Source organism: Sceloporus occidentalis, unplaced genomic scaffold, assembly GCF_023333645.1.
Source record: "Sceloporus occidentalis isolate IW3139 unplaced genomic scaffold, rSceOcc1.0.p SCAF_1, whole genome shotgun sequence".
Classification (NCBI taxonomy): domain Eukaryota; kingdom Metazoa; phylum Chordata; class Lepidosauria; order Squamata; family Phrynosomatidae; genus Sceloporus; species Sceloporus occidentalis.
Window position 1 is genome coordinate 151022665 of NW_028316981.1, and position 10341 is coordinate 151033005.

Sequence of the window (10341 nt, forward strand, 5' to 3'; positions counted from 1 at the left end):
GGAGGAACGCCTCTCTCTCGGCTGCAGCCTCCCTTTCTGGCGCGCACGCGCTCTCTCTCTCTCTCTCGCGCGCGCGCCCTTCTTCTTCTTCTTTTTCCCGCGCCCGCGTGAGCGCTTCCCCAGTTCCCGCGTTCCGTTGGCCCCGCCTCCCCTCCCTTCCTATTGGCTCCGGCGCCCCTGTGACGAAACAGCCTTGTTGGCGGGAAGGAAAGGAAGAACGCGGGAACGCTCCCAGGGGGCGGGGCTAGTTCCAGGAGAGCAGCAAATGCTCTCAGAGCCAACTTCAGGAGGAGTGTGTTTCATTTAGGCCACTGTCTGGGAGGAGGACTGTTTTGTTTTATCCTGTTTTATGTACACTGTTTTATAAATAAAGTTTAATAATAATAATAATAATAATAATAATAAGGGGGAGCCACAAAATTGACGGCGCTCAAGGAAAATGGAGGACATGCCCAAATAAAAGCTAAAAACTAATATAAATGCCAGAACGTGTCCTCCATTTCATCATCCCTGTTCAGGAGGGATTTCAAAATGTCCTCCATTTTTTAGCAGGACGAAGAAGCAGGGATGTACATTATATTAGGCGACTAGCTGCCCTCCTAACCCCAAAGGAGGACCAGGCACCACAAAATGGAGGACGTTGGAGGAAAAAGGGGGACATGACCAAATAAAAGCTACAAAGCATTCACAGAAATTCAGGGGGGGCGGAGGTCCTTTGTTTCTGGCTTCTAGCCGAAGAGGACAAGGCACGATGAAGAAAAATGGGGGACATGGCCAAATAAAAGCTTTAAGAAGCTAATAGAAATGCAGGGTGACCAGTCATCCTATTTTTCCAGGACATGTCCTACATTTCAACTTTTTCCAGGAAGAGTTTCAAATTGTTCTCCAACTGAGCAGGACTAAGAAGCAGGAATGTACATTTATACTGGGTGAGCAAGACCCATAAAAACACCATGTCTTTTTGGGGGGCACTTTAAAGATACAGAATGACATCTTGTGGAAATGTCCGCATGGGAGTAAGCCCCATTGACTATTATGAAACTTTAAAGGATTAAAGAGTCTATTGCCATCAGAGAAGGGGGGAAACCCAGAGGCTTTTGTACCTTGAAATTAATTAATTAATTAAATCCTATGTAACTTTACTCCTGAAACTATGCCCACTGGCCTTATTGAGACTTTCTTCTCATACAGATAGTCTGGGGATGGTTTGTGAAATAGTTCTTATGGTCTTAAGTTTTCAGAAACTAGAGTCGTCCGATGAAGTATTACAATTGGCATATTGTTGGCTTGTGCTTGTGAATATTCATAAACAGATGGGAATAAAGCACCCACTTCTTGTTCTGAGGCAGTGAAGCCAACCACATTCACCAGTTGCACGTGGCTTAATGAGACGGATGCATTGAGCTGCAGACCTTTTAGGGAAAGTGTGTTAACAGTAGCTGTTCTGGGCAATAACCGGGTTCTAGGAAATCGGTTGGAATATGACCTTTCCAACCATCTGTTAATCACATGTTAAATAAATAATAATCACATTCAGAGGATACAATTCGAGGATGACGTTCATATTCCAGTACGCGTTCTGACCAGTAAACGATATATCAGAAAAACAGGTGGAAAGGTTTTTAAGCTGAACAGTGAAAAGGGGAGTTCTCATTCTCTTTCTCAAAATAAACACCAACGTCCATGTTAGCTGGCCAGCAAAACAGATATGTCATAAAAGGTTAGCGTTTTCTATTTAATACAGGTGGGCAACGCAGAGGACAAATATAGGGCACCATGTTTGTGTAATTGCTCCAAGGCAGTTCTTCTTTAAAACAAGATAGATGTGGATTTCCTGGTGAGGACTAATGGGAGGTTCATGTCCTTCATCAAACGCTGTGAAAGGGAGTGTGAGATTGCCCACATGTGGTCCGAAACACTGCTCCTTGCAAGGAGACTGCAAAATACATAGCGGTTTGAAGTGAGTTTGAGCAGCAGTGGGGCCTTGGGAGTAACACCAGGACCAACTGCCTAAATGTGCTTTAGGGATACTGGACCTGCAACAATCCTCACTTTCTTAATGACATCTCATTGCTTCATTTACAAGTGAAGGGAGGGCGACATTAAATCCTTGGTGAGTTGCCTTCCTTCATTAAACAAGATTTGAGAAAATAAAGGCTATTTACAAGATTTTAGCTTAATAGCAAAAAAACTTTACAATAAAGTAGCTTAATAAAATTTAAACAGATAAGATGGGGCAGTAATTTTAGAAGATATATGACTTCTTACTTTATTTCTTGATGATTTGTTCTTGGGAGTGTTGAATTGTTTTGAGAAGATATGATGGCTTGTTTGGATCTAGAGAGACCAACAACCTTTGGACTTAGGAAGACTAACAACCTTTGACTTATAGAGGTGAAGAAGAAAAAAAAAGGGTGGGGGAGACAGAGAGACTTGCTTTCTGTTTTTAACCTGTAACTACTGGATCTGCTGAAGATTGAGCAATGTTCTTTGTCCTTTACATAAGTTATTGGAAGAGATTAAATATCTGAGAAATTATGATATAGCAAAATTGAAAGAGGGACTGATACAAGACATGATGAATGAGTTTAAGGAAGTTGAGGAGTCACCAAAGCAGTGGTTTTCAAACTGTTGGAGGATGGGGGAGGAGAGTTGCTCAAAAGGTGTGTGTCTGTGAAAGACTTAGAGGTCCTAATCCTTCCTCTGCTTCCCAAACTTTTTCTGTCCTGGAGGGGAAGAGAAAGGTGAGGAGGGTGCTTGGAGAAGCCACATTTACCTGAGGGAAGAGGAGGAGGAGGAGAGCAGGGACGCTTGCTGGGTCATGGCATCTGGCAGGGCCCATCCTGAGCCACCACTTCTAATTCCTCCAACTGTCACAGCCCTGGTTATTGGGACAAGACATTTCTGCAGCCTCAACCAGTGGACCTGGTCAGTCCAGTAGGCCCTAGGTGCACAGAGGCCAAAGGAGAGACAGCATCCGTGATGAACTCTGGCAGCAGCAGAGGCTGGAGGAGCCTCTTGCTCAGAGCCGCTGCCATTCCCTGGCTCTGTCTGGGCCCCCTCAGAGTCAGAGGAGAACCAGCCTAGGTGGCTCCACTCCTGAAAGAACAACATGTTGGGCTGGCTGGCCAAGGAGTAGATTTTGGGCCCCTGGGAGAAAATTTGGGGCTTCCAAGAGGCCCCATTTTTCTGTCCCTGCAGCACTCTCACATGCACACTTCACTCATTCTCTCTCCATCACACTGTTTCTCTCGTTCTTTTTCTTTCAAACACTCACTCTTGTGGGGGTTCATTCACACTAATTCTTTTCCCTGCTGACCCATTTATCTGAGAGGAATTTCTTTCACTCTCCAAAGGTACTACACAGGATTCCTTTATCTCTTTGTTTCTGATACACACAATTCTCTCTTTAGTTCACACAAACACACACTTAGCTGCACACTTTTTCACGTTTGCTTTCTCCCTCACATCTTCTTAGCTAGTTAATTCTTACACACACACACACACACAAGTCAAGGTTTCTCTTCATCCCTGTTAGCACACCCTGCATACCCCGCGCCATATTTGGGGTCCTCATGTTTTCATATTACTTATCTGGAGCTAACATGTTCTTGAGAGATCACAATGACCTTTAGAAACAGTAGGTAAGGTTCCCAGGAGAAAAGACCCGAGGGCATGTGGACAATCCAGGTAATAATACAATCAAGGCTAAATGGGTGTACTAGTTGCTCCTTCCTTCCCCCAAGTCCTCTGCATTTCCTCTTACACCAAGAGACAAAGGAGGTCTGATTGTATGGAAGTAGTAATCCAGTTCTCCCTGCTTACCCCCTGCTATGCTTCCAGCAAACCTTCCTATCCAGTTATCCTGGTCACTGTTTTTGTCACCCTAAAGTTAAAGCCATCAACCAGTCTGGAATCCCATTGTCAGTTCCTGGGAAATAATATTAAGCCTTTGTTACCTCATGAGATACCCCATCCCCAGAGGCTAGTTTTCAGGTATAAATATTGATCCCAAGGGCCTAGCATCCGCATACACTGTAACACATTCAGTTGTCCTAGGCTGCATTCTGTGTGTATCCTGTGTTGCCCTCCGACTCAGTCTGAGCCACTTCTGCTTTCCATGGTCTACTCTTTGGATAGGTAAATATCACCCTCCTTAAAAAACCTTAAAACGCTGCTTTCCAGTTTTACATGTTTCCATTTCGGTTAACTCTGAATACTGTGTCTGTGTGAATTGCTCTTGTGCATGTAAGTGATTGCACTCTGCATCTTTCTAAATAAAACTCTCATAATTCAGAGGGAGTGAAAGGACAGGCCCAACACCATCGGGTCTGAAGAGAAAGAGCTTTCCCCTCCCTCCTTCCAACTGTCATCTTCTGGCCTTAGAGGGAGTGAAAGGACAGGCCCAATGCCATTGGGCCTGAAGATAGGGTTGCCATAATTGTCCACTAAAACATGGGACAAAACGTAGGACAAAATCTAGACCAAACTGTAGGACAACTGCAGGACAAAACTCAGCCCAAAATGTAGGACATTTAAGGTCCTCCATTTTTCTTAAATGTCCTCCATTTTGGGCTGAGTTTTGTCCTGCAGTTGTCTTACAGTTTGGTCTAGAGGGTGGAACATGCCTCCCCTTCATCGGGGCGGGGGAGGAGGAGGAGGAAGGAGCCAGAGGAAGGGTGCCATGAAGGGCAGAATCCAGGTGGAGGAGGAGGAGGAGGAGGAGGAGGAAGGAGCAGGACAAAGAGTCAACTTCAGGGGAGGGATTAGGTCAGAGGGAGAGCAGAGGGTGGGACAAGCCTCCCCTTCATCAGGGCAGAGGAGGAGGAGGAGGAGGAAGAGGAAGAAGGAACAAGAGGAAGGGAGTTATGGAAGGCAGGATCGGGGCGAAGGCGGAAGGAGCAGGATGAAGGGTCGAGGTCAGGGGAAGGATTAGGTCAGAGGGAGGGCAGGGAACGGAACATGCCTCCCCTCTTGCAGGCATCTTTTTCTCTCTTTTTTTGGAATTTTTATTTTTGACAGACTATGCAAATAGTTCTACAGGTTGATACATATAGGCCCTGGACAGACGGGTCTATAGGGTGTCTTCGTCACAGACTAGGGGTTGGCCAAGGGCACACTGCCCATACGTGCCTCACCCCTAGCACGTGACGAGGGCATCAAAATGGTGGCTTCCTGCACATATGGGCGCTGCCATTTTGATGCAATGGACACTTAGCGTCTGAACGTTGCGCCCCCTTGTGACATCGTGAGTGCGCCATTGGCACACTGCGGTGTCACAAGGGCACCGCAGAAAGAACCTGCTTTTTGCAGGGTCTTTTTGCGCGCAAGGAAGCCGCGCGTGGTCTTTCCGCTGTGGCTTCCTCGCACGGCAAAACAAGGCGCGGGCAGACCGCCCTTTTTGGGCGGTTTGTACCCCGCTGTTGATAGAATGTGTCTGCTTGTGCTACATTTCCCTTTTGTTTGCTTGCTGCCGGCACGGCACCTCACTATGCAAGAGGCTTTTTTAAAAATTATTTTTTGTGTGTATGTGAATGCTACAATGTGAATGTTACAAATGTTTCCCTTTCAATTTGGCAAATTGATACAATATGTGAATGCTTTTGTAAAGGCATTCTGGGGTTGCAGCCAGAGAGAAAGCAAAGCAAGAGGATGCAGAGATGGCATTCTGGAGTGAGGAATTATTATTATTATTATTATTATTATTATTATTATTATTATTATTGTGACAGGAAGAGGATGGCATGGGGGGAGGCAAGGGTTTCGGAAATAGCATTGGGCTGGAAGTGAAGGGGAAGCTAGAGGCTGGAAGGCTGCAGAAACCCATGACTTTGGAGGAGTCACACTCTCTCAGCCTCAGGGGGAAGGCAATGACAAATCTCCTCGGAACCAATCTTGCCAAGAAAACCCCAAAATGGGGTCATTTTAGGGTTGCCATAATCTGTAATGACCCAAATACACACAACACACACACACACAGAGGTTTTTTAAATTTGACAAGTTGCCAGAATATGCACACACTGACGCCAGGTTTTTTTTAAAAAGGAGGGGGGGAAAGCACCCATTCCGTTGACCAATTGTTGTAGGATACGTCACCTTTGATGAAAGCAGGAGTGAATTTGATTGACAACAGAGGAGGCTCCATTTTAAACTGGTACCGCAAATGTGAACTTCAGAGGGGTAAATTGCCCCGATCGAGGTAAAGGGTAGTGGGCACTTGTTTCCAAGCAGATTTGATATGGGGGGACCTGGATCTGCCCAGTTCTATCCAGGGCAAATGGGCAAGTGGGAATGGGGCCTCTGATTCAGATACATTCATACACATAGAGTCTCACACAAGTTTTATCTCTCTCTCTCTCTCTCTCTCTCTCACACACACACACACACACACACACACACACTCGGTCACGCTCTTCATACTGTATTTTTTTTCATATCACTTATGCCCTTGTATATACTTGGATATACACAAGAGAATTAATGTTTGTGTAACTGTATGTATGTGAGAGTAAATGAGTATGTATTTGAATGAAAGAAGGAAAGAATGAAAGAGCTTGACTGTGTGTGCATATCTGTGAACACTGGTGTATGTGAGTGTGTCTGTGTGTGAGATAGTATGTAAAATTTACATGTGTTAAGCATTTAATTTATTTAACTAAAACTGTTCTAATTTGAATAATGTTATTTACTTACAAAATGTTAAAGTATCAACATACATTAATGTGCAAATGAAAATATGCCACTAAACAAACAAAATATATTTATTTATATACAATGGGCCCTAGCTATCTGCTGGGGTTTGGTTCCAGGACCCCTTGTGGATACCAAAATCTGTTGATGCTCAAGTCCCATTAAATACAGTGGCATAGTACAGTGATGTCCCTTATATAAAATGGCAAAATCAAGGTTTACTTTTTGGAATTTCTGTATGTATTTTTAATATTTTCAAGCTGTGGATACTTAAATCTGTTGATAAAGAATCCATGAATATGGAGGGCCAACTATACTACATTGAACAGCACGACGTCCACATGTAAATGTAAAAGGGACCACATGGGTAAAATGTCTGAATACTACAGTACTAAAGCAATGGGATGGGGTAGAATCAAGCAATTATAAAGTGAAAATTTTGGCAATTGAAATGGTAAATAAGGGGAAGGAAAAAGGTTTGGATAATTTGGCATTGTCAAAAAATGTTGGTGTGTAGGCAGGCTCTATGTTAATGGAAAATAAGAATCCAGAAGATCAAATTGTTAAGGTGAAGGAAAAAGATTTGGATAATTTGGCATTGTTCAAAGATGGTGTGTTGGCAGGCTCTGTGTTAATGGAAAATAAGAACACAGAAGTTCAAATTGAATTGATAGATGAAATTGCTTTTAAAATTGAGAGGAAAGTTGAGTATTGGGGTGTTGTCAAGATGAATGAAGATTGCATGATGCCACTATATCGAGATTTGGAGTGGAATTGGAAAGGGTGTGTTAAGGTGCGAGTGTCTAAATCTGTTACTGTTGGGAGAGGTTTCTGTGTTGGAAAATAATGTTTTCGCAGAAGGAATTTTATATTTCAGACAATATTTGTTTTGACAATTGCTGTACTATTTAAGCAAAGACATGAGGGTATGCCCAGGCTTGTAAGAGAGGGAGGAAAGCTAAGAGTTTAAAAAGTGAAGAACAAGCTAAAGGAGGTATGGTAAACTGGGTTAAGAATTCTGACCACAATACAGATAGACTAATGGGGAAATATGTAGTCAAAGGGACTGAGTTTTGTATTATGTTGTTATACTAAAAAAGATTTTTATATAATTAATTTCTAGAAGAATAATTTTGAATGCAACATGCACTATCTGCATTCATAACTCTTGAAAGGGTTTCTTCTCTTTTCTTTCACTTTTTCCTATTTCTTCTTTCAGTTTTTCGTGTATGTTTTCTTCTTACTTTCTGTAATTTTTATTGTACTTCTAAAATTATTAATTAAAAAATGAAACAAAATAGATGACTCTCCTCTGTATCATTGGGGAGTCTGATTTTTAAAAATGTGTTTCAGCTAGAAATAGGCTACTCTATTTTAAATAATGCATGGATTTCATTCCTAAAACATTTCCCTCTTATTAGTTTACATACTTTGCTTTGGAAAAAGAGGAAATTATCTTTAAACGTCCAATCCAAGCTGTTCTTTTCTATTCCAGATTGGTCTGCATGGAATAGGATAAAATATAATAATGTTTCTGTATATCTTACATAGTTTTTCCAGAGTCATGTACTACCTGTAAAATAACTTATACTAGTTTTCTCTTATTTCTTGGCACAATATATTTCAATCGTAAAATTTGAAAGTATTACTTTAGAAAAAACATTAATAATTGTAGTTAAGTAGATCAAAAGATCCTACACAAAACTGATATAGAAAGATTGCTGAGAATAATAATAGATACATTTGTAAAGAAAAAAATTCCTAATTGGATATAGGGGCTTTATTGTATAGAAAAAGAATTAGAAGAAATAAAAAAGTACCAGAAGATGATGAGACAATCATGAAAATAGTTTGGTGAATGACAAAATATATTATTTAAGAGTTATATGGAAATGAAATGCTGAAATAACAGGAAGTTACCTTGTCCGAATGAATGAGTTAGTTTGTTAGGAAATCATAAGTAATCTGTGTTAAATAGACAGTAAGACCTGAATCTGCTTTTGTTTGCCTTGCCAAGATTGGTTTTGTCTGTTTTGTCTGTTTTAATGTTTTAAATGAATCAATTTTATGTATGTATCAAAATTAATAAATATATATTTAAAAATGTGACAGTGGCAATGAAGCTGGAAACCATGCAAGAATACTGGTACTGGCAGGAGCCTCATCTCACCCTGCAGGCTCCGGTTACTACTGCGCAGGCATAGCATTGAAATCTTATTCTTCCAGAAGATGAGAAAGGAAAGGAGGTGAGCAGAGATGGCCTTGAGTTGTGTGGTGACTGTGTCAGGAGCATGAGCCTAGGGGCTAGGCAGCACAGTGGAACTTCACTTCCAAACAGCCTTGAGAGCCCCAGAGAGTTCATTTACTCTCTGTGGATACTTGGAAGCCTCCCTCTCTTCATATCAGCTAGATGTAAAAAGAATTAAAAAATAGTTCTTGGCTAGGGGTAGTGGTATTGGCAATGCAGCAAAGTACAATAACATCCAAACTTCATAAAACCATGATACCTTTATTCAGCCAACCAAAATGAATGAAATACATACAGTCTGCCCTCTGTACCTATAGATTTTTATCCACTGCTTCAAGCATCCATGGTTTGGAAATATTTTTTAAAATATATAAATTCCCAAAAGCAAACTAATTTTGCCATTTTTACAAGGAATAGCATCTTACTATGCTATTGCATATAATGGGCCTTGAGTATCCATGGACTTTGGTATCCTCAGGGGTTCTTGCAACCAAACCCCAGCAGATACCAAGGGCCCACTATATTGAAGTTGACACATAATGGTAGAAAAAATGCAATGATTAATGTGTTGAATTTGCATACTCAGAATGTAAGTTAATAATATGTATAATTATAAATAGATGCCTAAATATGCAGGACTTAAACCCTAAAGGAGGAGAGGTTGAAATAGCAGTACAGCAATGTCACTACTGACTAGGAGGATAGCAGCTCTCTGTGTGGAAACTGGCAGAATGTTGTATTTGTACTCATATCCTGCTTTTTGGACAAGGAATTTAGTGCAGCATAGATATGCCTATCCCACTTGAACTCACAGCAACCCTGTAAGGTAGTTTGGGCTGAATGAGAGAACGTAACTGGTTGAAAGTTGTCTGTTTTGGGGATGTTTTGTTGCCTTTTTTTTAAATGGACAAGCAGGAACCTGAACCCATCTCCATGCCCAACCCTCTCCACCCCACAATCACTACCAGCCTTGCCTTGAAACTTGAGAAAGACCTCAGTGTGGTATGTTGAACTGGAAAGTGTGCCTCTTGATGTGATCCTTGATCATTCTCCCACTGAGTTGCGTTATAAAAAGATATTTTAAAATTCTATATGCTTGGAAGAGAAACCAGTGGAGTTGTGTGTTGCAGCCCTGAATTTCACTGCTTTCTTTACCCACCAACTATGGCCCTGGTTTTTGAGCTGAGTGCAAAAGAACCAGACTGGCAGCCAAGAGGCAAATGGGTTTGCCGAGCAGCTTAGGTGCCCTGTAATCTCACCCCGATACGCTTTAATGAAGTTGCATAACTAGTCATTTTGTCTTGTTGGATCTCTAATTAACCCCAAACTTCCTTCTCTCTTTGTGAAGAGCCTTAGTGTTTGAGTCTTGCCCATCCCATTCCTTGGCATTCCAGCAAAGGAAT